The 25,172-nt window shown below is 41.1% G+C and overlaps 1 long non-coding RNA gene across 2 annotated transcripts in view; it reads left to right on the top strand.

Moving 5' to 3' along the window:
• LOC132710847 (uncharacterized) overlaps window positions 1–25,172 on the top strand; it is a 40,047-nt gene that overhangs the window by 10,894 nt on the left and 3,981 nt on the right. For both annotated transcript variants that reach the window (XR_009621580.2, XR_015732550.1), the window contains exon 2: window positions 17,362–17,450. This is a non-coding gene — a long non-coding RNA (uncharacterized LOC132710847). The remainder of the gene's footprint in view (window positions 1–17,361; window positions 17,451–25,172) is intronic.

A 25,172-nucleotide genomic window follows, 5' to 3' on the forward strand; every position in this document is an offset into this window, starting at 1 on the left:
CATGTTCAGCTTTGAGATTCCTGCTGGCATCTGGTGGGCCACTGTGAGAAAAGAATGCTAAGCCTGATCCAGTATGGCTCTTCTTATGATTGTAAGTGGACATCTGTTTACTATTTATGGAGAAAAGGGATCTTTGTAATACACATGAAAATTGTAGCCAATGGTTTTATAATTTTGCAAATCATTTGAAGAAAGAAACATTTTTAGGTTCCAAAATAGATTTGGAAATATTCAATATGCCAGACCCCTAGGATTGTCCCTAGTTAAAAATTAAATATGCCACAAGAACTTTAATTACTCCATTAGGGCAGAATCACTGTTTTATATCTCAGTTGGAGAATTATATTTCAGATTTTTATGGACAAAAAAAAATCCTAAGTGATAACAGTTAATAAAATATTTACATCCTCCCTCTCCCCCACCCTAACTGTTCAGATCATTCTGGTTACACAGCTAGGATTTTTGCTATACATGTGATTAATTTCTTTGCAAATATTCTAGATAGAAGCTTTGTAGATCTTGGTGGCTATTATGACTACAGTGAACTTCCTCAATTTATTCTTTTCATTTGGGTTGTGACTTCAACTCTCAGAATTCTTGGAAACCGAGAAGTGATAACTTGGAGAAGGAAGGTGTAATTGCATTAGAACAGTTATGATCTACTAACATGAAGGGAAAGTATTGGAAGAATAGAACATGAGTAGGGTCAGTATGGAGTGTATAGCAGTGGTGGGTTTCTACTGGTTCGCCCTGGTTCGGGAAAGCCTGTAGCGGCTGCAGTGGGAGGTTCTGTCCACCCACCTGGACGTCATCATGGATGCTCTGTGCATGCAGAGAAGGTTCTGCGCATGCGCAGAAGCACCACACGTGAGCAAAGCAAGCAAACGCATGTGCACACTCACAGTTCTGAACCAGTAGCGAAGGTAAGTGAAACCCACTACTGGTGTATAGCCATCTTTTATCTCCCACTGCTTCCTGGGTTCATCTGAAAACAGCTCTTCACTTTATCAGCATTGGAGAACACTACTCAGTTCCATTCAAGTAGTGTTTCAAGAGTGTTTTGTTTGTTTATTTCCCCATTGGAGGGGATTGGAATTAAGTATTGCCTTTTCCTGAGCTTCAGATCCTGCTTTAATGAATAGAAGAAAATGGCTGTACTCAGATAAGGTCCAAACCAGTAATGGGTTGCCCCCGGTTCGCACCGGTAGTAAATAGAACCAGTAGTAAATAGAACTGGTAGTAAACCGGAGGGAGGCTCCTCCCACTGACCCTGACCTAACTAAAATGCTTCTGTGCATGCACAGAAGAGTGTGTGCGTGAGCATTGCTCACGCACACGGCCCTACTGCGAACCAGTAGTAAAGGTAAGTAGAATCCACTCCTGGTCCAAACCATATCTTCTGAATCATTTTTGAAACATGCACAGCCGTATAAAACTGCTAATAGCCAAAATAGAGTGAAAGAGCTAATGGTATCAGTTATAGTTCCACAAAGATAATTCAGAAATAAAGAGCTGGGGCAGTGCTAAAGAATCTGAAATGTTGCCAGGGAGCACTCAGTTGTGAAGACAATGCCTAAAGGCTCTAGCAGACTTCACCGGCATTGCATGCAAGGGAATATATGATTTTTTCATTCAGAGACAGTTGCATTAGGTGTTCCTGTTATATGTTGGAGAATTTTAAAGTTTGGGCTAGGGGGTTCTCTAACAGTGAAGCACAGAACAGGAACTTCTGTGCTTCAACCAATCAGCAAGCAGAGTGCACAGCTCTGTACAGTCTGTCCTGTTCACCATCATTTTCGGGAATGGTTAAAAAAAAAAAAAAAAAAGGAAGGTTATAATTCAAGAACTATAATTCAAGCCCTACCCTTTTGTATGTGCATTACATTGCACACACTTTCAAAGTAGTTTCAATAGTTTCAATTGTGTTGTTACAACTTCCAGTCTCTTTTTTTGGACGTCTACTATGGATGCCAGTGGTCCTGTTTCAGTCAGATACTTTTATATAGGATATTAATGACTTCTATTTTTGCACATTTTCTGCTAAAATCAGACAAAATAACTGAATAGAATCTTTTGAAAGATAATCATCTGTCCAGAAATATCCCAGAAGTTTACAATTGTTTTGTTTGTTTTAAATAGACACGCAATAATATTATTCAGTATCCAATATTGTTATCTAGGTGATTACTGTCAGCCAAAATATCAGATGCAATTAAAAATACATTTCTTTGTGTATTTAGAATAGGAAGCTGGAAGCAATTTTTGGCTGACTCATTCATTTATTTGGCTTGGATCCAACAGTGCTCTTCTACTAGCAAAATGAACACAACTGCTAGATTAATTTCCTTCTCCCATTCAACTCCCTACATGCATTCCAATTTTATTTCAGAGGATTTGGGATCGAAAGCATATTTAGGAGGCCAGTAGGAAAACAAAGAGAAGGGTAGCTCTGCTGCACCTTTGAGATTGGCATAATTCAGCCTTCAGTGCTTGCAGCTGTTTCAATGTGTTGGACTATAGTGCTGATAACTGTTTTTGCCTGGATATTTGTTGACTGTGCTGTAGGATTAAGGGAGACAAATTTCAAAAATCTAAAGACATCCAATTGTAGAAAGCTAAAATTCAATTTTAGACAGGTTTAGACAGCCAACAAATTTCCTTTGCTTTGTACCTTGTAAAACTCCAAGGAAAGGGGAAACAGAGAAGGAATATAATCTAGTTGGGTGAACTCCAGCCAAGAGCTTTTCCCCAATACAAAAGAATTATTTGGTAAAACACAAAAGGAATGAACTTCATAGTGCCATTATCACCGGAGATCGCCCATCTCAAATGCATGATTCTGGGCAGCTATTCAAAAACAGAATAAAAATAACTTAAGAAAATTATAAATAATATAAATAGGAGCTCGGAGGGAAAAAAATCAATAGCAACAATTGATATAACTATGAAACAGGATCTCCCATGTCTTCAAGGCCCCAGACTCAAGAGAGTTGGGGCTAGTCTGGGAAAATGGTATTCTCTGTGATAGAAAAAGCTCTCTTCCTAGATCCTATCAGATGATACTGCCTAGCAGATGGACCAGGAGATGCCTATCCTGCCAGATCTAACAAGATTGAAAGACATAACTGGGGAGAGATGGCAAATAGCATCAGTGTTCTGGGGTTCATACTGTTTATGCTTTGCAGCTCTTCCAACAACTGTTCAGAGTTGGCTGAAAAGTCATTTTCTCATTTTCTTCACTAATCTGTAAACTGGGGATATAAACTCCTGTCATTCCTTAACTGATGACTTTGTGGGAGGTTCAAATGATTATCTTAATTCTTCAGGCAAAAGAGACTAGGAGGAAAGCATTTATCATTATAATTAAGTCATGCCTGGCATTGTTCTATCTTGCATAAACAGACCATCAGCTGGCTTTACATTGTAGTCAATGTACAGATGATACCTGCACATGTGAATCTCAACAGATGGGAGGCAACATGCAGCCCCTCCCCTCTCCAAATCACGTTCCCAAAGTCAATTGAACCAACCATCCATGAGTAGATTGGTGTTGTCTATAGTGGGGGTGCTTTTACATACATATGAAGTTTATTATTAGACACTTGTGAAGAGTAGAGTTTTCAGTTACATCACCAGTACAGTTTGGTAATATTTCAACTACTTTATTTAGCTAATCTTTAATTGCAACTAGAGTACTAAGCAGCCTCATTCCTTGCTAATGTGAAGCTAGATTAAATAGGAACATAAATTTTATCCTATCTAGAGGGTGCTCCTAATAATAAATGCTGTGTGTATGTTTATGCGTGTGAATATATACATTGTATATATAGACTATAAATGAAAGGAAATGCTTGATTCCTCAAATTTATTTATATACCAGATAAAAGGTTCCTAACATTCTTTTAGGTGGGTGTCTTTTTTCTCTCTTGGGTCCCTTATTAATTTGTGCAGCAGCTAATTACGAACCCTGCAGGCTAAGTAACTGTGCAACTGTAATAAATGAGTGGGTACACTATGGCAATAAGAGAGGCTTTTTTATGTGTGCTTATTACATGTATTGTTTTAGGTAATTAACATCCACTTTGTAGTGGCAACAGAGACGCCTTGCTGTCTGTACAGTTTCTTGGCACAAAGCCTTTAAAATGTTGCTGGTACACTCCTTGCAATTCATGTTCCCAGGTTGAAAGTGGTTGTGCCCATCCAGGTTCAACGAAAGTGTGCTTAGGTCCCTGTGTATATACCCAGGGGCTCACTATTTTTCCCTATTTGAAGCTGAAAAGTTCTAAGGTTTTGCCATCTTCCAAGAGTCTTAGAAGTGGCGTGTTATTCATACATGTTGCAGAATTCCCTATATGCCTTCATGCAAATCCAGGATACTATGAATGGTACTGTAGAGAAGTTCTTATAATGCACACACAAAAAATGCAGAATAATTCTCATACAAGAAACCAGTGCCCTATTGTAGAATCAGGAGGTGTCTGGGGAATAGCAGAATAACAGAGTTGGGAGGGATCTTGGAGGTCTTTTAGTCCAACCCCCTGCTCGGGTAGGAAGCCCTATATCATTTCAGACAAATGGTTGTCTAATCTCTTCTTAAAAACTTCCAGTGTAGGAGCATTCATAACTTTTGGAGGCAATTTGTTCCACTGATTAATTGTTCTGTCAGGAAATTTCTCCTTAGTTCTAGGTTGCTTCTCTCCTTGATTAGTTTCCACCCATTGCTTCTTGTCCTGCTTTCAGAGGGGGGAAAGGTGCATCTTATACTCCGAAAAATACGGTACTGATTGGCTTCCTTTATATTTGCATTTCTACTCTTTGCCTTGGCCTGCATCTTTCCTGCTTTCTACTGTGCCATTATTTGACTTCATTGTTCTGTGGATAACTGTACAAATTATATTTATGGCTTTCTTTTTTATCTTACTTTAAATATAAAGAGACACATTATATTCAGTTAAACCAGGGGCAAAGCAATCTTTTTGTGGCAAGACAAATAGCAATTCTTAAGGGGACAAAGTGGTTGTGGTCAGTAGCAAAGTGACATTGTCAGGGTAGGTGGGGTAGAATTTTTGTGAAGATTTTTTAAAACATTTTTTTAAAGGATAGGTGCATTAAGAACCAACATAAAATAAACATTTAAACTTTGCAGTGGATTAATTTAATGGTTTTAGTTCTGATTTCTACAAAAAAAAAAAAAACCTAAAAGAAAGGAAGATTGTGCTGCCAAAAATGGGTAGTTATGCTGCTTTCATAATATAATTTCAACAGTGTCATTTCATTTTGGTGTGGGAGGTACAAAAACAAGGCTGGGTTAGTGGGTGAATTAAGCCATTGTTCTACAATAAATACATTCAGGTGATTGGCAGCCGTTTCCAGGGTTTCAGGCAAAAGTCTTTCTTACGCCTACCAGGAGATAATTGGAACTGAAATGGGTACCTTATGTATTAAAAAGCCACATTTGCTTCTTAAGTTGCTCAAGGCACTGTACATAAACTTCCTCCTGGTGTGATTTTTCTCACAACAAACCTGTGAGGTGGGTTGGACAGAGAAAAAGTCCCGATGCTACTCTGCGACATTCCATAATTAAGAATTAATTATTTGAATCTGGACTTCCAGGTGCCTAAGTCTACCTTCTTAACTGCATGTGACTGACCTGTTAGTTCTTCCAAAGTGAAAGATAGTTAAAGCAGAATTTTTAGAAGGAATAAATCTCATAGAATTACCCCCAGATCAGTGATGAAATCCAATTTTTTTTACTATCGGTTGTGTGGGCGTGGTGTGGCTTGGTGGGCGTGGCAGGGGAAGAATACTGAAAAATCTCCATTCCCACCTCACTCCTGGGGGGAAGGATATTGCAAAATCTCCATTCCCACCCCACTCTGGAGCCAGCCAGAGGTGGTATTTGCCAGTTCTCCGAACTACTCAAAATTTCCGCTACCAGTTCTCCAGAACCTGTCAGAACCTGCTGAATTTCACCCCTGCCCCAAACCTTAAAGAATCAAGAAGCCTCGCCTGAGGAGAGCAGTGACTTCAGAGAAAGTGGGAACAGACCTTCAAACATAAGGAGAAGGGTATTTAATCAGAAGGTTCATTCTAAATCTGGTTAAAGGTAAAGGTTCCCCTCGCACATATGTGCTAGTCGTTCCCGACTCTAGGGGCCGGTGATCATCTCTGTTTCAAAGCCAAAGAGCAAGTGCTATCTGAAGACATTTCTGTGGTCATGTAGCCAGCATGACTAAATGCCAAAGGGTCATGGAATGCTGTTCCCTTCCCACCAAAGGTGGTCCCTATTTTTCTACTTGCATTTTTTACGTGCTTTCGAACTGCTAGGTTGGCAGAAGCTGGGACAAGTATCCCTCAGCACTAGGGATTCGAACCGCTGAACTGCTGACCTTTTGATCAACAAGCTCATCGTCTTAGCCACTGAGCCACCATGTCCCTTATCTGGTTAGTGGCATATATTACTGTGTTTTTTTTCCTCACTTCTTTGCATTTTTTTTTAAATGGGTGGAAAATCTCCATCACATAGGCTATCATAACTTACAGTCCCAAATAGGTGAGCACACCTAACCAACTGTAGCTGGTCCCTCCAGAATTGTATCCAGTTACTACTTGAGTGGGAAACCAAGTCTTGAAAAAAGTAAAACTTCCACAAAATGTAGTGCTGAACTATTTCTCTATTATTCCCAAGAAAACTACATACATATGCACACACAGTCACTGGAAGTTGAACTTCTATGCAATATGAAGAAGTCTTTGCTTTCTCCTAATATATGATTTATAAACAATTTACCCTTGTTTGGGTTTTGTGCATAACTGATTGAAATATATTTAGCTTGTACCAATTTTTTTTAAAAATACTGTTTCACAAATGTCATCTCAACTTCCCAAATGTGCATATTTGACACATATTTTAAAAAGAGGAAGACAGATGCTAGTGAACTCTATTGATTGTCCATGCGCTGAGAGGAATTTGTGGTTTATGCTATTTTAATCCCATAATGAAACCCATGATCTTTTACATCCTAGACATAATCCTTTCCCACAGCATTTGTGTCCCTGATCTAATACGGTTCCTGATATTTGCTCCTCTCAAGAAAAAAAAAGATAATCATATATTGTGGGCATTTGTGGGAATTTTGGATTGAAATGAATTAGATAAACAAAAGATTTTAGGTATTTTGGCTTTTAAAGAATTGCAAGGTCATGTAGAATAAAGTGCATCTTTGCTTTACATCCTTTCTCTTTAGGACTTCATTGTATATGTATGAAAAAAGCCAATAAACAGAATAAATAAATTGATTACACTTAATATTAGTAGGCTAATTTATCAAGATAACTGGAAAACCATTTTCCAAGTTTACCAGAACCATGGCATATGGATGTGAGGCCTAAAAAAGAGCTTGGTATGAATTAGAAGATGTTTCTCAACCACAGCAACTTTAAGTTGTGTGACTTCAGCTCTCAGAAATCCTCAGCCACATTGTTGAGGTTCAGACACACTGGAATAGAATATTTAGAAGGATGAAATGACCTTTATTTTGGTTTCAATTTTAGTTTTAGAAATCACATCATGCCTCTTATCTCTGCAGTCCTTTTTTAATCTCAATGTTTTAAGTCACCAGCTCATACGTTTGGCAGGTTTTGCAATTGAAACACACATAATATTTGATAGTTTTATTACTTCACTGCACTATTTCTTAAAATATGGTCCTTGCACTCCTTGGGGGGGGATGTTCCCCCAAACCCTTTAAGGTTCTGTGAAATCGAAATTAATCGTCAGCCTATGTTAAAAAATAATGCAATATTAATAGCTCATCAAAGAATCCTGAAAAGTATTAACAACAATGAATGCACATTTAATGTGCCCATTAATTTTTAATATGGTAAATGTAACCTATGCAAACAAAAGCTCCTTAGGGTCCTGCATAATTTTTAAAAGTGAGAAGGGGGCCTGAGAGAGAGAAAAATAAGAACTACAGGTAACTCATTTCCTACCAGATTTATTTGGGGGGCGGGATCTTAAACATTATATATAATCTCAATTTAGATTTCATAAACTATGACATCATAAATCAAACCACATTGCACGCGTACACACACACACACATGCCACACAAATCTAAAATTAACACAAGAAATAAGAATATATACCAGTGATGGGTTTCAAATTTTTTTACTACCAGTTCTGTGGGCGGGGCTTGGTGGGCATGGTTTAGTAGGCATGGCAGGGGAAGGATACTGTAAAATCTCCATTCCAACCCCACTCCAGGGGAAGGTTCGTGCAAAATCCTCATTTCCTCCCAATCAGTTGGGACTTGGGAGGCAGAGAATAGATGGGGGCGGGGCCAGTCAGAAATTTTACTTCTGGTTCTCCGAACTACTCAAAATTTCCGCTACCGGTTCTCCAGAACTGGTCAGAACCTGCTGAAACCCACCTCTGATAATACATATATATACATATACATATACCATACATATACATATACCATACATATACATATACATATACATATACATATACATATACATATACATATACATATACATATACATAATCCTCCCAAATATATGTGTATATGTATGTATGTATGTATATGATCCTCCCAAATCTTGCATCTTGCAAATCTTGTTTTTAAGATTTCCCAGTGGTACCCTATCGAACTTTAAAGTTCTTTTAGTGATAATCTAGAGAAGATCAGACAACTGGTTCTGCCATCAACCTCAGAACAGTAGAAAAAGAAAACAAAAGAAAAATGTATGTGGAATTTTAAAAATAATTTCCCTCAAAACAAGGTGGAGAGAGTCCATTGGAGCATAATTTTATCCCCTTAAAATGGAGTCAGACAGGTATTTTCTACTGTTGTGAGTATTTTAGACTGCACTATTTGAACATGGATTTTGCTAGCATAATCCTGCCCATGCTTTGGGTGCTTCACCTCCAATGAATGTTCATATCAGGGTTTTTTTTAAAGCTGTGATAGAGTTATTTCTATATAAATTGGTACTTAGGAACAATATCCCTCTTGGATCTCATTTTAACAAGGCCTTGTTTTCCTATATGCCAGGGTGAGGCAGACTACTACCTCAGTGGTATTGTCTTCAGTTCATACTGAAAGGCAGCAATTAACCAATTATTTAGTTAAATTATACCATCATAATTTAAATGTATACCAAATGGGGATGTTGCCATTTGGATTTTAATTCTGGACACTAAAATGTCTTGTGGTGGCTATGAATTAGACTTGTATCTCTTGTTTTTAGACTAGGGGCTTGGAATAGTACATAGGAATCACCCTGTCTCTGCAGCATCGGCCTGCCTGTGCCGCCGCACCTTGCAGTGAATGACGTTGAGTTGACCACACCCACTCAGTCACATGACACCCCCCAAGCCACACCCACCCAACCAGTCACTAGGCAAACCGGTTGTTAAATTACTTGAAGCCCACCACTGATCTCAATAGATGGGAATGCCTCTTTCATTCTAAGCCATCATCCCACCCTACTCTACCCCTCCTGCCATAGAATTTTCATAGTATACAAATGTATCTTCACTTTTCCTCCTTCTTGAAATGGAATGTTGGCAGACATAGTAAAGGCTGAGTAATTTGGCTGGGAGCTTTTTGAAACTGGAAATTAGGCAGATCAGAGGGTGAAAAGCACAACCGAAGGGTCACACTGGCACAGAGTCACTCTGACAAACCCGCAGTATAGCTTTGTACTTAAAAAAGGGTGTAGTAATTATTCCACAAAGAGATGCCGGCGTTTTATTATATATTTATTATCTAGGAAAGAAATGCACCTCTATGGGGAGAGTCTAAGCCAAACCAAAAAGGATACCAGTTTTTCAACTTATACAAAATTGTGGACTTGAAAACTTTATAGAAGTAAAAATTTATTTGGAACATGAACAGTTTCCAAAAATAGAACAGTAGTATCTTGAATTTCACTGAGCATATCTGTCCTGGAGCTTTAAAAGGTTGGTAATTGCTCATTGGTAATTTGACCCTTCTGATCCAGAAGACATGGGAATTTGTTCTCATGCTTGTCCTCTAATAATCCTAATGTTGGGCAGTTCTACAACCAACTCAAATCTTTAATAAACTCGCTAATATATGCAAAATTACACATTGATTCTTGAAGCATTTGACTGCATCTCACTGATGTGAGATTTGACAAAGAACGTTTTGCAGTTGGAGCATGAAAAGAAATCATATGGACAAAGTTTAGAGAACAGAGAAATTTTAATAGAGCAGCAGATGTGATATTCCAATCCCAAAATTGAGAAGGCAGAACTGCCCAGCATTTAACTCACTTGTTGATTATCCCACCTTCCACATGAACCGTGACTCTTCAGGATTTGCTGGAGTTGCTGGTTCACCCTTTAAAGCAAGCCTAAATCTGTATGAATGGCTGGAAATCAACATCTCTGAACATGCAAATTTTGGAATTTTTTGTGATAAAATTTGTGTGTGAATGTATGTGTTTATGCATTATATATATGAGGAAAAAATGCTCAAACATGCTATCTATCATGTGTTGTCTGCCTGCCTGCCTGCCTGCCTGCCTACCTATTATCCATCCATCTATCTATCCATCCATCCATCCATCCTAGCTTTATTATTTTTACTCAAAGCAGTGAGCATGCACAATGTTCTTCCATCCTCCTATTTTCCCCACAACAATAATCCTTTCAGGTAGTTGGACTAAGAGAGAAAATGACTGGCCCAGCAGGCTTTCATGCCTAAAATAGGACTAGAATTCATAGTTTTCCAGTTTCTAGCTGGATGCCTTAACCATTACACCAAACTGCTTTATATTAAAGAAATTGCTTACACTAGTTCAAGGAATAGTGTGGACATGTATGTTTAAATATAGAAAGCGATATAGAAATGGACTAAAATTAGCTGAATACTAAAATAATGGGAACTGGGGCTGATCATGTTTTCAGGTAAAGGTAAAGATAAAGGTTTTCCCATTCAGTCATATCTGACTCTAGGGCAGGGGTATCAAACTCGCAGCCCACGGGCCACATGCATCACATACTGGCTCCACTCCCAGTCAATTAAGAGAAGGGGGAAAAAGTCCCAATCCGTCACATGACACCGTCGTGATGCCGCGGGTTTGACACCCCTGCTCTAGGGGGTGGTGCTTATCTCAATAGTGGACATGTGGCCGAGGCACACAGAATGCTGTTATCTTCCCACCAAAATGGTACCTATTTATCTATTCGCATTTACATGCTTTCAAAAGTGCTAGGTGGGGAAGAGCTGGAGCAGGAATGCCCTGCTGTGTGGCATTTGGGTCTTGAATCTGGGCTGTCAGCTTTCCAGCTGAGAAGCTCAGTGTTCTATTTGAAGAACTAGGCGTGGAGACAAGGCTAGGCAACAAATTCTTTATTAATAACAAGAACGGCACAACCGGTGCCTCGGAACAAGGAACGAAAGATTTGACAGCTCCTTAAATAACAACCAGTCTAGAGAACAGCCAATCACGCAGCTCCGCTTTTCCCGCTTACTAGCCCAGTGCGCTTTAACCAATCAAGGCAGGGCAGTAACAAGGCAGTCTTCTGCCTGCGTCGTAGCGGTGAGGACTTAACACTCCTTCCCACCCGGATGGCGCATGCGTAGTCCTCCAAGTACGTCGGCCTACGTCGGCTCCGCCCAGACCTCCTCAGTTCAGGGCCGGTTTCCGATGGAGGCGGAGATGACCTGCTGTCCTCCACCAAGCTGGTAGGCCGAGGCTGCAACGAGGGCGGAACAACTGTCGTCGCGGGAGAACTCAAACGAACAGGTGAGTTTGCCGACGAGAACGCTTCGGGTTGAGTAGTGGTGCTAGGCGGAATGTGTGTTGATGGTTTGGGTACTTCGTGCGGCTGAATGTGCTCATCGGCTGGTATTGACTGTTCACAGGGAAAACTGGTCCCTGGGAGGACTCTCCTCCGGAGTTGGTTCACATGCCGCCGCCAAACTCGTCCATCGGTGAGCTGGACCCTATAAGAGTAGGGCCCGGTTAGTTGACTGATATGGCCCGGAACCCACTTAATGCTAGTTCCAAAGTTTTGAGCGTAGACTGGGTCCCCTACAGCGAAAGATCAACAATGGGAGGAAGACTCTTTTGGGACATCTGGTGCGTACGCAGGGTGCAGGCGGTCCAACACTGTCCTGAGCCGCCGTCCCATGAGCATTTCCGCCGGACTGGCCTTGGTGACCGGGCAGGGAGTAGTATGTTGAGCTAGGAGATATTGATTGATTTTTTTGGTGCCAATTGATAGGACCCAGGCGGCTCAAGGCCTCCTTGGCAGATCTCACGGCCCGTTCCGCCTGTCCATTGGCGGCCGGGTGGAACGGGGCTGTGGTGGTGTGGCGAATGCCCAGCTTGGCCACAAACCGCTTGAAAGGTGCCGATGTGAATTGGGGCCTGTTATCGGTAACTATGGTATCGGGCAGGCCATGCGTCGCGAACAGGCCCTCTAAAACCCTGATGACTGCCTCCGTTGTTGTTGTTGTCATGTCGGCCAGCTCCACCCACTTAGAGTGGGCGTCTACGACCACTAGGAATGTGTGTCCCTGGAATGGACTGGCAAAGTCCATGTGGATGCGTGCCCAAGGGGCCCGGGGAGCCTCCCATTCCCGAACTGGGGCCGCCGGAGGAGCTGGCCTGGATAGTTGGCATTGGGGGCAAGTGGCTACCCACTGTTCGATCTCGCTGTCCAGGCCGGGCCACCACACATAGCTGCGGCCCAGGCCCTTCATTCGGACAATGCCCGGGTGTGAGTTATGGAGGTGGGCTAGAACGGGGCGGCGTAATTCCGGAGGAATAACAACCCTGTTGCCCCACAGGAGACAGCCCTTAAGGGTGGAGAGCTCGTGTTGTCTGCGGAGGTAGGGAATAAGTTCGGCCAGTACAGGTCTCTTAGGCCAACCCCGGCGGACCCAGTCTAACACTAGGGAAATGGTAGGGTCCTTAGCTGACCCTGCACTAATGTCTGAAGCAGTAATCGGAAAGTCGAAGTCCTCAATGAGGAGGACCGACATTGTGGGAGCTGGGTCAGTGTCGGAGGCTGGTATTGGGCAACAGCTGAGGCCATCGGCATGGCCGATGGCCGAGCCAGGCCGGTGTACAAGGTGGTAAGTGTAAGCAGCCAGGAACTCAGCCCAGCGCGACATGCGGGGCGAGAGAATGATAGGCGTTTGTCTGTCCCCAGAGAGAAGACCTAACAGGGGTTTATGGTCGGTGACCAGGGTGAAGGGCCGGCCATAGAGATAGTCGTGAAACCGCTTGACCCCGGCGACCATCGCCAGGGCCTCACGGTCCAGCTGACTATAATTTCTCTCTGGGGCAGACAATGTTCTAGAATAGAAAGCGACCGGGGCTTCGACACCCGATGGTAGAATATGGCTTAAAACCACGCCTAAACCATAAGGCGAGGCATCGCAAGTCAAGGACAAGGGAAGGCTGGCATCGTATTGGACGAGCACAGCCCGTGACGTCAGAGCGTCTTTGACAGCCTGAAATGACACGGCAGCAGAGCGACTCCATGCCCAGGGCGTCTTTGAATCGAGGAGGCGGTGCAGGGGCTCGGCCAACGTAGCCTTATGTGGGAGGAACACAGAATAAAAGTTTAGGAGCCCTAAGAATGCCTGCAGCTCCGCCTTGCATGTGGGTGCGGGGGCGTGCTTAATGGCCGCTATCTTTGACGGAGTGGGGTGGATCCCTTGGGCGTCAATGAGGAACCCCAGGAACTCCACCTGAGGCACCCCAATGACGCATTTTTGTCTTTTGAGGTGGAGGCCGGCGCCGGGTCAAGACGGCCCGCAGCTTGGCAAGGAGATCGGACTGGTCTCTAGCGGAGACCAGTACGTCATCAAAATAAGGTACTACCCCGGGAATTCCTTGTAGCAATCGTTCCATGATGCTTTGGAATATTCCCGGGGCCACACTAACACCAAACTGAAGCCGGGTGCATTTAAATGCACCTCGGTGGGTGACTATAGTCTGGGCCATGGCCGTAGGCTCATCAACGGGGAGTTGTTGATAAGCTTGGGCCAGGTCCAGCTTAGCAAACACCCGGCCGTGACCCAGCGAGTGCAACAGGTGCTGCACCACCGGCACCGGGTAGGGGTTGGCCTGTAACGCCCTATTTATGGAGCACTTATAGTCGGCACAGATCCTAATGGATCCGTCCTGCTTCAAGGGAATGACGATTGGGGTCTCCCAACTAGAATGGTCAATGGGAACCAGAATACCTTGGGCTATGAGCTTATCCAGCTCCTTATCCACCCGTGGCCTCAACGCTAGCGGCACCCTTCTTGGTTTGAGGCGAACTGGCATCACCTGGGGGTCTAAAGTAAATGATATGGGCCGGCCCGTGTATTTGCCCAATTGATCAGAGAAAACATCAGCAAACTCGCGGGCCAGAATGGATGAAATATCAAGGGATAATGAATGCACGCCGGAAATGGTTAAGTTTAAGGCGGCAAACCAATCTAGTCCGAGCAATGTTGGTAATTTGTCCTTCACCACAATTAACGGCAACCTGCCGGAGAAGGACTGGTAGGACACCTGAAAGGTGCCATATCCCAAAGTGGAGATGGTCTTCCCTTGATAGTCCTTTAAAAGGACTGGGCACGGCTTGAGCCGGTGTCGGGACACCCCTGGAAGTAGTTTGGTAAGAGTGGACCACGCTATGAGGGACTTGGAGGAGCCGGTGTCGACCTCCATGCGACAAGCCGCTCCCTCCAAAACTACCGTGAGGAAAAGCTTGTTGGTTGAGGAAACAGAGGTGGCGTGGCTCACAGCAACATCCCGTGGCTCCTCGTAGCGGGTCACGGCAAAACACTCATCGCGTCGAACAGCAGCCTTCCGGCCCCGGCGTCGATCATTCAGCGGGGCGGTCGCGGTCTCAGGCATAGGAGTAGGCGCTCTGCAGACCCTCGATAGATGACCCCTTTTTCCGCAGCGGCGGCAAACGACTGTCTTGAATCTGCAGTCGGCTCTGCGATGGTTGCCGCCACAACCCAAACAATTGCCCTGGGCAAGCTGTTTGGGCTTGTTGGACGTCCCCAGCTTCCGTCGGGTTGCCCTGAGGCGGCTCACTTCTCCCTCTTCATCGGAGGAGTCAGCTAGGTCCTCTTCATAATGGACTGTCAGGGGTTTTGAGGCGGCAGCAACGGAAGCCTGGAATCGTTGGATTTCGGCGGCCGAACGGCCTGACATTTCAGCAGCCCTAGCTTCATCCAGGGCTACCTGCAGGGTCAGTTCAGACCGTGCCAGGAGACGCCGTTGTAGTTTTAGGTCTTTGATTCCGCAGACCAACTGATCCAGCAGCATGTCATCCAGGTCCCTAAAATCGCAGTGGATCGCAGCTGCCCGCAGGGACGCCATATAGTCGTTCACTGACTCTCCCTCAGTTTGTGCACGCTGCCAAAAGGCATGCCGGCGCGCAATACGGGATGGGGCAGGGGAAAAATGTTTCTTCAGCCTGTCCAACAACGTCTCCCAGGGAACATCGAAAACTTGCTGTGGGGCTGCTAAAGCCCTGGCCGTGCCGAATATCTCACTCCCACAGGAACTGAGGAAATAGCCTCGTTTGCGAGCGCTAGAAAGATCAGTCAGCGCGTTCGCCTGAAGGAAACACTCAAAGCGTTCCATGTAAGTGTCCCACGTTTCGGTAGCTGGCACGAACGGGGAAAACACTGGCAAGAACGTCGACATGGTCGGTGGTCGTAGGTGGCTGAAATACGTACTGTCCAGCCATCGCCTTAGTATCCCACCTTCGTCGCCAATGTTCTATTTGAAGAACTAGGCATGGAGACAAGGCTAGGCAACAAATTCTTTATTAATAACAAGAACGGCACAACCGGTGCCTCGGAACAAGGAACGAAAGATTTGACAGCTCCTTAAATAACAACCAGTCTAGAGAACAGCCAATCACGCAGCTCCGCTTTTCCCGCTTACTAGCCCAGTGCGCTTTAACCAATCACGGCAGGGCAGTAACAAGGCAGTCTTCTGCCTGCGTCGTAGCGGTGAGGACTTAACACTCAGTATCTTTAATATCTGAGCCATTGCATCCCCTTTTATGTTTTCAGATATGCCCACTCTTATCTGAATATACAGAAATAAGGTATTAGGCAAACCACAGAGAAGCCAGGTACCTGACCAGATAGGTTGCCTTTGGCTTGCAGGTCACAAGTTAGAATGATCTGACCTATTTGCCCATGAATAACTCAGGGTTGCCTCTGCATTAGTCATGGGCAGGCCACTCTCCTCAGGCCAGTACTTCTCACACCTCCTTTAGGTTCATATCCTGGGCAGCCCTTCCTTCTGCATTTTAGGCACAACTTTCTGCAAATGACTATTTACTCACAAGCACTTGCCTTTATACATGCCACTACATGATAAGGATGTTTGCAGAACCATTTTCTCAAGTCTTGTGTCAGCTGTTACCATGGAGATGTTTTGTAGGGGGTGATGTTATTGTTTCAGGCCTCCAAACCCTTGGATAACTTTCAAATGCCAGTATATTTAGATCTCTCTCTCTCTCTTTCTCTCTCTCTCTCTCTCTCTTTTTCTCTCCCTTCCTCCCTCCCTCTTCTGACATAAATGGTCATCAAGATTTTTGTTATCCAGATTTGTTGTGGTTAGCCTACAGTTGGGGGATGCAACTCCTAGGGACAGTGGAACAGTGTACAGCCCTGGTTCTTTAAACTTATGCCACAAATAGAGATATAGATAAGATAGAAATTCAATATGCTATATCTGTTGGTGTTAGAGTAACCTTCACAGTTGACTTTACTTGTTAGTCATACTCTCCTCTTCATTGGGTGCTCAAAATGGCTTCCAGACAATTGTTTTTATGCAGGAATTTTAAGGTCTGCTCATATTTCATTTCAACAATGTATCGTGTGAGACATACAGACCACACTGTTAAAAAATGTACAGTATTACTTTGTGGTCATGCCCATTTCTGGACAATGCTTTTATTATTCCCACAAATTTACAAGTCTTAAATTGATGAACAAATTGCAGTTTAAAATTATCTTCATTTGACTTTTTGCTGCTTTTAGGCCAACATAATAACAAAAAGCACGCAGTAAAATGGGGTGAGGAGTCAAGAGCGAGAAAGGTTTTCCTTTCATTTACTTTTATTAGCTTTCATCTTCCAATTTGTTTCATGTGTTTCCATTTCTTTTCTTCTTCTCTTTGAATACTAAAGAGGTTTCTTGTTTTCTATTTTCAGAATTACTATGGATATGCTAAATTTATTTCCTTGAATAAAATTATTGCAAGGCTGCTTTTAAAAAAAAGAAAGAAAGAAACAACTAAAACTTCTCTCCCTTGTTTTGTTTATGAACCTCCTAGTGGTTTTGGCCTGCTTCCTAGAAGAACTACTATGAGAACCATGTAACCTCAGAGAGAATGATGGATCTGATTTGAAACATCTTTCCAAGGTAGGAAAAATGTACTAGACAATTTGGATACAGGAGAGGTTTACAGCATACTTTTATAGCTAAGTATTTAGTGGTCGACTACTTCAGATATATTTCCATATGCCACACTGTTACAATATGATTACTATCTACTCATATAAGTATTTATTTATTTATTATATTTTTATCCCACTTTTATTACTTTATAAGTATTTCAAGGTGGTAAGCATATCAATAGACTATGGGTTTTAGTCCTGCCTGAGGCATGAATGTCAGCTGGGTGACTTTGGGCCAGTCACACTCTTTCAGCCCTCACGGGGTTGTTATTGTGGGAAAAAGAGGAGGAGGAGGAAGAAGAGGGGGAGAGGGGAGGGAGGAGGAGGAATAATAAGGTATATCAATACAAAGTTGCATGTACTGAACCATCCTTCTTTAAGTGAACATAAGTAAAACTTACCCTGACAAACAAGATCAACATTCAAGAGGCAGGGGCAAAAACAAAACTAACCTATGCAAAATGGGATGGAAGAGGAAACTAAATATATAGTTTCCTATTCTTATGGTGTACTGTAAAACAATATTGTCAGATGTAAATGCCTTATTCCCTAATGTGTAAATAATGTATATATGGGATATCAGGGGTTAACTTATTCTTTGTTTCTTAATGTATTCATAATTCACCACTCCTACTCTTGGCTCCACCCTTTGTATATATAAGGAGCCACCTTCGCCATTTTCCTTGATTCTATCTGTGAATATTCAGTGAATATAGAATGCCTACTATAATTAAAGAGAAATATATTTGAATCTCTAACTCTAAATATTATTATTGAGTCTGATCCTAAAAATATTGCAACAAACTGGTAGCAGAGGATGGTTAATTGACTCAATAAATAACTAAAAATGTCCAAGAAAGATAGGCCCAACACCAGGGCCTACAGCAAAGAAATAGAAACTGAACAAGAAATAATCAACGAATCCACAAACGCGATTTCGAGAGAATCCGAAGAATACACCACTGAAGAAGAAAAACTAATAAATGAAAATGATGGCCAGGAAGAAATCGAAATAGAAAATAACGAACTCAGGTCAGAGATACTAAAGATTTTAAAAAGCCAGAAGAATGATGAAAGCCTCATCGCGAACCTCCAAGAAATGCTGAAGAACAGCGGAGCAGCGAGAGAGAAAAACATCGCTAAAGAGAAACCCAAAGACCAAAAAACTGTGAGTGATGTGACTACAGAGAAAGTCGTTATGAAAAAGAAAAGATGTGATCCCGCGCGAAATTTTGAATGGCAGCCATCTTGGTTTCAACAAGCCTCCAAAGTGAGCGAAGCAGAGCCAATCAAAATGCTCAGTTCAAAATTTCTGGCGCCAAAAACGTTATCAGACAACGAAAGTGAAAAGGAGGATTCAAACTCTTCGGAAGAGCCAGAATCAGAAAATGAAAACGACTTAACGAAATCCCAAGTAAAGTCAGCAATGAAGACGCTTTTTGCCGCATTCGGGCCAAAATTAAAAATTTCCAAAGCGCCAACGAAGAAGCAAGCGAACAAGCCGATGCTTCAAGACCTGCACGCTCCCATCCTGACTTCGAGAACGACGACGCCCGAGCCCAGAGAGCCATGTCGATTCCGCCCTACACCGCAGACCGAAGCAAGTGCCAACGCACCCAAAAGAAAGAAAAGAACAGCCGCCGCCATCAGAACTCCTAAGACCGAGCCAGAGACCGACTCGTCTGAAGAGGAACGGAGCGAGCGAGCTGCAATGGAGAGAACCTTCCACGACGACGTCAAAGAAGAAATGAACAGCGCGCATGTGCGAAACTACGTAGACGGTCCGGAAAGACTTGAACTGGCCAGAGAACCGCGCAGACTCGTTGCGAGCATTCCCATGCCGTTTTGCAATTTTCTACACTTGCGAGACCACGGACTGCCTCAGGTTGTAAGTAATGGACAAAATAATGTGGGTAACTTACCCAGTGACTTCCCAAAACTTAGAGTTGATGGCATTAATTTACAAGAATGGTATCAACAGCTCCAAGTTGTATTTATGAAAGAAAATTTACTATTCTTTATCACTAGTCCCCCAAGAAGACCTTGGACTTTAAAAATAGATTGTTTACACCATAAGGCATTTTTCTTAATAATATCTAGCGTGTCTCCTGCAATGTATCATAGCATCAAACCAAACCTAACTGTTTCAGAAATAATTCAATGCATGTTTAATTTGTTTCACAGCGATAGTGTAGCTACCACCACAAGAATGTCTAAGGACTTCTTTTCTTCCAGAGTAAAACCAGGGGTTTCCATAAGTGAGCATTTAATATCTTTAAACAAAATAAGAGCTGAGCTGCATTTGAGGGGGGAAGTGATTTCAGATCAAACAATGAAAAGTATTATTATCAACTCACTTGATTCATCATGGGATAGTTTTATGTCACACTTAGACACCATCAATCTAGGATATTTGTCAATAGAAAGTCTATCTAACAAATTGATAGCAGAAGACAATTCAAGAAAAAATCGTTATAGCAATCACACAGAACACAAACCTTTTAGGAAGGTAGCTTTCCAAGAAAAATATAATGAAACCTTTAAATGCCACAATTGTGGGTCCAGAGAACACAATAGAAGAGATTGCCCCAAAATCTCAAAAGAAAGAAATAGGTCAGAATATAGGAATAAATACAATTATAGACAGTCTTCCACAGACAGACATAAATATAGAAGCCCACCAAATTACAGAGAAAATAGAGGGGGCAGAGAAAATTCAAAAGAGAGAAAATCTGGTTCACTGAATGGACTAAATAAACAAGATAGCACCAAAACGCAACCAAATGAGAACAATAATTGGCTTATTGATTCTGGAGCAACTAATCACACCACTAATAACAAAAATATATTGTCTTCATTTACTGAAGATAAGTTTGTAATAAAAGTAGCTAACCAAGAAAAAGTTCAAGTACTAGGCAGAGGGAATGTGACCTTGCCTGGTCTAGGAAAAATAGAGGGGGTATTGTTAATACCAGAAATACCTCATAACATACTAAGTGTCATAAAATTAAGCAGAGATTCTGACATCAATATAGTTTTCTCAAAGGGAAAAGCAACTTTAGAGAAGAATAAAACTAATGTAGGCACTGTGATGATTAAAGGAGGCCTACCCTATCTGATAACAAAAGAAAGATGGTTACATAACATTGATTCAAATATGGAAGATTGCATTGAGGCAGATGATGAAAATATTAGTAACAGTGACAATGATGAATGTAAAATATCTCATGGTCACACAGATACACACAATGAGAAGAAACCAAAAATAGGTAAACCAATACATGACGAGTGTGCTCATATCTTACATAGGAAGTTAGGACATGCAAGTTTTCCTGTAGTACAAAAAATGATTGAACACGCTGAAGGTGTCAAAATAAAAAATTGTGAAAATTATTTGGAATGCTCAGTATGTAAATCTACTAAATTAAAAACTAGTCCCAGGCCAAAAAAATCCACCAGATCAACTAACAAAATTTTTGACTTAGTACACATGGACTTAGTTGGTCCATTAACTCCATCAATCACTTATAGAAAACGTTACTTCCTAACAATAGTAGACGATTATAGTCGCTATGGTTTTGTTTACACATTAAAACACAAGGATGAAACCTTTCAAAAATTTAAGGAATTTTATAAACGCATAGAAACACAACATAATATCAGAATAAAACAAATTATGACAGATAGGGGATGTGAATTCATGTCTAAGGAATTCTCCCAATGGTTAAAGGATAGAGGAATGTTACATTACACATCTAGTCCATTTTCTGCGTTCCAAAACGGGATTGCAGAGAGAAAGAATTCCACATTACAAACCATGATTAGATGCACATTAGAGGATGCTGGTTTAGGCAAACAATTTTGGTCAGAAGCCCTACATTATTCAAATTACACTCAAAATAGAACCTGGTCCAGTATTGTGAATAAGACACCATATGAGGTGATGTATAATAGGAAACCAAAATTAGCACACATGCACATATTTGGGGTCACTGCAGACGTACACATACCCAAACAATTGAGGAGAAAGGGAGAAAACGTATCCAGAAGATTAAGATTTATGGGATATGAAACTGGCACCAAAGGGTACAGATTCATTGATAATAATAATAAATTTATAGTTTCCAGAACAGCTGTGTTCCATGAACAGGCCAACTGGTCTAAATTACATCTTAATGAAATATTTCCGAATAAATGCAAGGATACCAAATCTCGTGAGGAAGGGACGATAGAAAATCAAAATATTAACAGAAGCAAAAACAAAACCAAAACATGGACAAATAGTAAACACAAAATAAAGACAGACACATTAACAAAAAAGGAAGCAAGATATTTGCATGACTACCATAGCAAACCAGAAAGAACTATTAGGAACAACAGAAATCAAATACCAAATAAATACAAAGATTACATAATGCATATGGATGGTGAACAAATAACACCTAATACATATGAGGAAGTATTAAAACTACCTCGTGAAGAAAAAGAAAAATGGGAACTAGCTATGAAAAAAGAGATGGAGAGCTTACAAGGATTAAATGTATTCACACCTGCGATTGCACCCAAAGATAAAACAATTATTGGTACCAGGTGGATTTATAAAATTAAGAATCTAGAAGGAGGCAATACCTTATACAAAGCTAGATTGGTTGCACAAGGTTATGCACAAAAATATCCGGAGGACTATACTGACACATACTCCCCCACAGTAAGAACAGAGAGTGTTAAAACAGCTCTAGTAGTAGCATCCACACTCAATCTTGATGTATTCCAATATGACATACAGACTGCGTACCTACACGCAAAACTAGATAAGGAGATATACGTAAGAGCACCTCACAGTCAATACACTAATAAAAATGAAATTTGGCTATTGAACAAGAGCTTATACGGATTAAAGCAATCTGGCAAAAGATGGTACGATTGCTTGGTAAAAGTACTTAAAACCATGGATTTCAACGCTACCACTGCTGATAACTGTTTCTTTGTCAAAAAGAGTGATGATCACGTTGAGTTTGTATTGATCTACGTAGATGATATTTTATATATAGGAAAACACAGAGAGAGAAGAGAAATCTTTGTAAACAAGTTAAATGAACATTTCTCATTGAAATCTCTAGGTAAAATAAACAAATACCTTGGTGTACAAATTAACAAAACTAGAAAGGGTTTCAAACTTACTCAGAAAGATAAGATTATTGAACTTCTAAACAAATGTAATTTAAACAATGCCAAACCCTGTGACACTCCTATGCAAACTGATTTCCTTAGAAATACTGATGAATCTTCCCCTGAATTCAAGGATAATACATTCTATAGATCAGTAATAGGTTCACTTCTTTATATATCTAATTGGACCAGACCAGATATTGCATTACCACTCAATTTATTATCAAGGCACGTTAGTAAACCAACAATGTATCACTGGGAAGCTGTCAAAAGAATTTTAAGATATTTGAAAAGTACATTGGACTTTTGCCTAGTATTAGAGCCTAGTGATAACAAAGAACCAAGACTTACATGTTACGCAGATGCGGATTGGGCTGGAGATACATCATGCAGAAAAAGTACCTCTGGTTATATTTTTCTGTTAAATGACTGTCCAGTTTACTGGTACACTGGTAAACAAGAATTGGTAGCCACTTCAACCACAGAAGCGGAGTATGTTTGTTTATCCAAAGCTGCAAATAATCTTGTATGGTTTAATGATTTAATTTCAGATGTTTGGAAAAAACCTGCTTTGCCTTTTGTTATGCATGAAGACAATAAAGCGGCCATTGAAATATCTAGATCCGATGCCATTGGACAAAGATCCAGACATATAGATATAAAATTTAAGCATGTGAGACAATTGTCCCAAGATGGATTTATCAAAGCAGTACATTGCGATACCTCTGAACAATTGGCTGACATATTGACGAAGCCTTTACCTTCTAAACAGCACAAATACTTAACTTCCAGATTGTATGTATTATATTGTCCTGAATCTGAATGTAATTGGTGTTGTATAGCGAACCGGCATTTAGAGGGGGATTTGTCAGATGTAAATGCCTTATTCCCTAATGTGTAAATAATGTATATATGGGATATCAGGGGTTAACTTATTCTTTGTTTCTTAATGTATTCATAATTCACCACTCCTACTCTTGGCTCCACCCTTTGTATATATAAGGAGCCACCTTCGCCATTTTCCTTGCTTCTATCTGTGAATATTCAGTGAATATAGAATGCCTACTATAATTAAAGAGAAATATATTTGAATCTCTAACTCTAAATATTATTATTGAGTCTGATCCTAAAAATATTGCAACAAATATATTGCACTAGACACTCAGACATACCTGTTATGAAAACAGAGAGACAGGGAATGAGATTTTCTGCATACCATCCATTCAGGATTGAGGTAAATCATAGAAAAGAAGCTTAATTCCTCTTTCTAGGTAATTTGAAGCTGTTCTGAAGCTTTGAAGAACCACAGGATTATGGAAATTAGTGCTGTGGAGAAAAAAATTCTGAAGAGGAGGAGGGGGAGGAGGAGGAGGAGAAGGATAATTGGTGAAATTTCCATGAATGGAGTACAGTGGTATCATACTAATGTTTTTTTTTAATGTCTGTGAGCGTCCTGTGTTCGCATACTTCCATTAAATACCAGATAAAGACATCATAAGAGAATTCTCTTATCCCAGATCCAAAATGCAATGAGAAAATTGCTCTGGAAATGGAAAAAAAAATGGAAGCCAAAAAAAAAAAAAAAAAGACTTTGTATAAACTGGAGTGGAGATTTTAGATACTTTTAGAAGAATCATCGAACCATCAAAATCACTTGGATCACCAGGCACCCTTGAGAAGAGAGAGATTTAGAAGTGCTTCTTTCCTTATCTGATGGTTTAGTGCAGAGGTCCCTTTATAACTAGTGGACTTTAACTCTCAGAATTCTGGAAGTTGAAGTCCACAGGTAATGAAAGGGCCATAGTTCCCCACCCCGTCTTAGTGTCGGAGAGTAGCACTAGTGATTCTGCTTAAATTTCCTAAACTTTGCTCGGTAAGAGTTCATATGTGCCCTGAATACTTTCATCTCTACATGAAGTTAGGAAGATTTTTCATCAGTCTAGAGTGCAGTGTCAACAATCACTGAGCAACTTTTCTTTCGTTACATCCAAGACTCTGAATGAAAGGTTGGTTATGTCTAAAGGCTGAGCGAGATCTAGGACCTGACATTTAATGCCGAAAAGTAAAAAAGTTTATTGATGGTGGACCAGTTTATATCGATTATCTTTACTGCCTTTGATGGATACTTAGCCTAAGAAGTGAAGTTAGATCATCTGAGACAATAGCAGAAATGGCCTTTGTTAGTCAGCTTTATTCATAGCTTTCTAAGAATGATGAGTGCTACCACATGTGTTTTTAGTAATTTCTCTCAGCACACTTTACTTGGAATTGCATTTTAAGATTATTTGAAATTGCAGTCCAAACTGCCGTAGTTATTCATTTCCTGAGCTGGATCCTAAGAAGCATATTATTTCTATTTTGATTCAGCTGTTGAAATTATTAGTTTGTTTCTACACCAGACTCAAAAGTTTTTGTGAAATCAAATATAATTATAATTAAATCCTTATAGAGTATGGATTCTCTAGGAATGCAAGGCACTACATAAGAGGATTCCTCCTACTTTTATCCCCATAGCAGC

The sequence above is a fragment of the Pantherophis guttatus genome, chromosome 2 (assembly GCF_059756535.1).
Source record: "Pantherophis guttatus breed Tessera chromosome 2, ASM5975653v1, whole genome shotgun sequence".
Lineage (NCBI taxonomy): Eukaryota > Metazoa > Chordata > Lepidosauria > Squamata > Colubridae > Pantherophis > Pantherophis guttatus.